Here is a 4,700-nt window from a genome sequence, read left to right on the forward strand (position 1 = left end):
CTCTCCCTCTCCTTCTCTCTCTGTGTAACTCTGACTTTCAAATAAACAGTCTTTTTAAAAAAGAGTTATTGATTTATTTGAAAGTCAGAGTTACAGAGAGAGAGAGGGCGAGACAGAGAGCTCTTCCATCCACTGAGTTCATCCCCAGATGGCTGCAACAGCCGGGGCAGGGCCAGGTCAGAGCCAGGAGCCAGGAGCTTCATCCAGGTCTCCCACACTTGGGCCACCTGCTGCTTTCCCCAGGCCATTAGCAGGGAGCTGGATCAGAGGCGGAGCAGCCTGGACTCAAATGGGACACTGGCACTGCAAGTGGCGGCTTTACCCGGCCTGCCACCACTCAGGCCCTTGGAGTGGAGTTCTGCCCCTTGCTGCAATGTCGGCGAACCTTAAGGACGTTCTAAGCGAGAGACGCCAGCCAGCCAGGCCTTCTATTGTTCGAGTCCACTTATGTGAATTATCCAGAACAGGCAAATGGACCTGGAGGTACCGGGGGCTGGGAGCAGGCGAGCAGGAATTACTGGGTACAGAGTTTCTGTGGGGTGATGAGAAATTTCGGAAGTAGTGGTGGTGACTGTATAATATGAATATATTTATTGTCCCTGATTTGTACGTTGAAAAGGCTAAGGGGCAGGCATTGTGGCACAGCAGGTTAAACCGAAGCTCATCACACCTGTCCCAGGTGCATTAGCAGGGAGCTGGGTCGGAAGTGGAGCAGCTGGACTCAGACCGGCACCTTTATGGGATGCTGGCACTGCAGGAGGTGGCTTTACCTGCTACACCACAGCGCCGGCCTCTTATTTTCTTTTATAACAAAATCGAATTCCCTATACACACCCTCCTCTTTCTTCATGCATTTATCCTGGAAATCACATCAGTTCATAGAGACATTCTTCACTCTTTTTTTGGCTTCGACTCTATTGTGTGGCCATAACGTGGTCTATTCAGTCAGTCATTGCTCATGGGAATTCAGGTTGTTGATAACATTTTTGCTGTTATGAATAATACTGCAACAAACAACCTGTTCTCATTTTTAAAAAAATTTATAAGTATGGGGCTGGCGCTATGACAGTTCTGATTAGAGTCTTTGCCGATCTCCTTTTCCCAGCTCTCTGCTCACACGCCCGGGAAGGCAGCAGATCATGGCCCAGTGGGGCCTGGGCCCCTGCACCCACATGGGAGACCCGGATGCAGTTCCTGGCTCCTGGCTTCAGCCTGGCACAGCCCTGGCTGTTGCAATCATTTGTGGAGTGAGCCAGAAGATGGAAGATCTCTCTTCCCCCCACCCCATTACATTACATAACATCCTTTTTTTTTTTTTTTTTTTTTTTTTTTTTGACAGGCAGAGTGGACAGTGAGAGAGAGAGACAGAGAGAGAAAGGTCTTCCTTTGCCATTGGTTCACCCTCCAATGGCCGCTGCGGCCGGCGCACTGCGCTGATCTGATGGCAGGAGCCAGGTGCTTCTCCTGGTCTCCCATGGGGTGCAGGGCCCAAGCACCTGGGCCATCCTCCACTGCACTCCCTGGCCACAGCAGAGAGCTGGCCTGGAAGAGGGGCAACCGCGACAGAATCCGGCGCCCCGACCGGGACTAGAACCCGGTGTGCCGGCGCCGCAAGATGGAGGATTAGCCTATTGAGCCACGGCGCCGGCCCCATATCATCCTTTCAAGTAAATACAGAGAGGCAGAGAGAGAGAGAGAGAGAGAAAGGTCTTCCACCCTCTGGTTCACTCCGCAATTGACCGCAAATGCCGGAGCTGCGGCGATCCGCAGCCAGGAGCCAGGAGCTTCTTCTGGGTCTCCCACATGATTGCAGGGGCCCAAGGAGTTGGGCCATCTTCTACTGCTTTCCTAGAGCAGAGAGCTGGATCGGAAGAGGAGCAGCCAGGACTAGAACCGGCGACCACGTGGGATGCCGGCACTGCAGACGCCGCTACCCTCGGCTTTCCGAGCCCGAGCGGCTGCGTTCCTGATAGGAGTAGAAACCGGGGTTGAGACCACACCGAGGGCAGCTGGAGGCGGCGAGGCCACACAGCTCAGAAGATCAGACGGTGCGGTAAAGAGAAAAGCGCTTAAAGCCGAAGCCGATTACGCTGCAAAGACAATTCTCACTAACCTCCGCTGAGGTATTACAGGCACACGCACCCACAGGCAACTCGGAGAACACGTATATGAGTTACCAAACCAACTGCTTTTGGAACACCTTTATTAGCCTTGCAAAACGCAAGGCCTCAAAAAATTGGGTAACGACTCAGAATTGTTCCTCTCCACGGAAATCTTTAGTAAAAGGCGAAAGATTTATACGATCTGAAGAGAAACCAGAGTATACCTCACAGCCCCCGCGCGCCGCCCTCACCCCGCTGCCATCCCCATTTCTCTCACGGCGACTGGCAGCCCGCAGCAGTCGCCGATGCCCGTCCTTTTCGCAGACACGCACACAACAGTGATCTCGTTTAGGCTAAAAGTGGGTAGGAAGAACACGGGAACTCGTGATTTTAAGGTCGGGGAAATGGCTTGGCGTGTAATGCATTGTGGGTATGCAAATGACGGGCTAGGCCGCGTGGCTCCGGTTTCCGGAAACTCCTAGATTCGCGCGCTCGCGCTGGGCCCGCGGCCACCAGCAGGGGGCGGTGCGGAGACCTCCGTGGTGGCCTGGCGCTCCAGGAAACCCTTTCGAACCAAAAAAAAAAAAAATTCTTTCTTTGAATGACATATACAAAATGGTTATTTGGCTGTGTTAAGTTATAATACGTACATATGTCAAGTTTTTTAGAGTTTAGCTTGTTATTTTCCCATCTTCAGAATGGTGTAGTGTATCCTTTGGCATTAAGAGGTGGGGCTTCTGACCATGGCCGCCAAGGCAGCATGCTGGGTGGGGTGGGGGCTGGAACCGACTTTCCCGATGAGGTTCCCCCCTGGAACCCTGGGGTGCAGCTGTCCAGCCCGGGAGCTCAGTGCTGTTTCCTGAACTCCTCTGGGGCCTCCCAGTCCCTGTCCCTGGAGTCAGCCTGCCCCTGGTCATCCTAGGGCACAGCCGCGGCCGGCTCAGGGCTCTGTCCTGCAGCCGTGTCCTGGGGCCTCCCGCGTCCCGATGGCCTCTTGTGTCCTGCTGCCTCCCGTGTCCTGCTGGCCTCCCGTGCCCTGCAGGCCTTGCTCCTCCTGGCCTTAGTCAGACAGGGATGGGCAGGGTGTGTGTCCACCACCTGGTATGGCAGCTGGACACGGCTCAGTGGGGGAGTCCTTCCAGCAGCAGGTGGAGTGGCGTCTCGGTGTGCCCTGGGAGGCGGGCGCTGAGCTCAGCTCGCTGCTTCGGCTTCTAAAAGACCCCAAGGGACCCCTCACACCTCTGAACGCCACACCTGGCTTGGAGCGAGGTAGCCCTGGGCCTCCTGCAGGCCCGGCAGCTGCCGCACCCGGGAGCACACAGGTGCCACACTTTACGCAGGATGCCACATCTGGGAGGCTTCTGGGAACTTCAGGCTCGGGGGGCCCTGCCTCCTCCCAGCACCGCTGGGAGATCGGGGGCTAGGGTGGGGGGAGCAGCAAGGCCGAGCTGATGGTCCTCACCGCCAGCCTGCTGCGGGGGCGGCCTCCTCCCCGTCAATCCCACCTCCCCCTCCCCGTCCATCCTCCCTCCCCCACCCCATCAATCCTCCCTCCCCCACCCCATCAATCCTCCCTCCCCCACCCCATCAATCCCTCCTCCCCATCAATCCCGCCTCCCCCACCAGCACGAGAGCTGTGGGCATGGGGTGATGGGAGTGGTGGGGAGCAAGCCCAGGGCAGGGGCCACTGAGCAGAGGCCAAGGTGGCCTTGACCCTGGTCCTCATTTCCCAGGGACCCCAGCTGAGGAGGGGGGGTGCTCTCGCTGGGTGTCTCCCCACTGGGTACAGACGCAAGCCCTGTGCCTGGAGAACAGGACCAGGGCTGAGTTAACAAGTGCGGGGCCTGTAGCCACGCGTGCAGGGAGCGCCCGAAAACTTCAGCCTCTCCCATCGATGGCTCTCAACCCTGCCTGGATGTCGGAATCATCCTGGAATCTTCTAGAGAACATGGGTAGTCTCTAATTTCTCTACAGTGCCAGCATCAGCACAGTGGCTCCATCGGGGGCGGTACTGGCTGGCCGGGGCCCACGAGCCCCGTGGTTGTGGGGATGTCCCAGATGCGAGTCCTAACCGGTTTCCTGGGGGCACTCAGAGGTGCGCAGCCCCTGCCTCCACAAAGCTCACCGGACAGTTCTCCCAGAAAGAACTGATGTCTCTGACCCAGCTCCGAGGTTGTCTTGGCGCTCAAAGGAATTGAATGACGGCCTCTGCTCTGTGGAGTCGTGTTCCCGCCCCAGCGGACAGAGTGGGCTGCTTTCCATTCACTAAAAAGCACGAGGGCCGGGGCCAGGGCCGGCGCTGTGGCGTAGTGGGTAAAGCCGCCACCTGCAGTGCCTGCATCCCATATGGGCACCAGTTCAAGTCCCGGCTGCTCCACTTCCAATCCAGCTCTCTTGCTGTGGCCCGGGAAAGCAGTAGAAGACGGCCCAAGTGCTTGGGCCCCTGCACCCGCGTGGGAGACCTGGAAGAAGCTCCTGGCTCCTGGCTTCAATGGGCTCAGCTCCGGCCGTTGCAGCCAACTGGGGAGTGAACCAGCGGATGGAAGACCTCTCTCTCTGTCTCTCCTCTCTCTGTGTAACTCTGACTTTCAAATAAAT

At 57.2% G+C, this 4,700-nt stretch overlaps 1 non-coding gene across 1 annotated transcript; it reads right to left on the reverse strand.

Moving 5' to 3' along the window:
* Positions 1–2,207: 2,207 nt before the first annotated feature.
* LOC127487754 (U5 spliceosomal RNA) lies at positions 2,208–2,324 on the reverse strand. The gene has a single exon (XR_007914887.1). It is a non-coding gene; the product is annotated as a U5 spliceosomal RNA (small nuclear RNA).
* Between the last annotated feature and the right edge of the window lie 2,376 nt (positions 2,325–4,700).

This window comes from Oryctolagus cuniculus, chromosome 7, assembly GCF_964237555.1.
Source record: "Oryctolagus cuniculus chromosome 7, mOryCun1.1, whole genome shotgun sequence".
In the NCBI taxonomy this organism is placed as follows: domain Eukaryota; kingdom Metazoa; phylum Chordata; class Mammalia; order Lagomorpha; family Leporidae; genus Oryctolagus; species Oryctolagus cuniculus.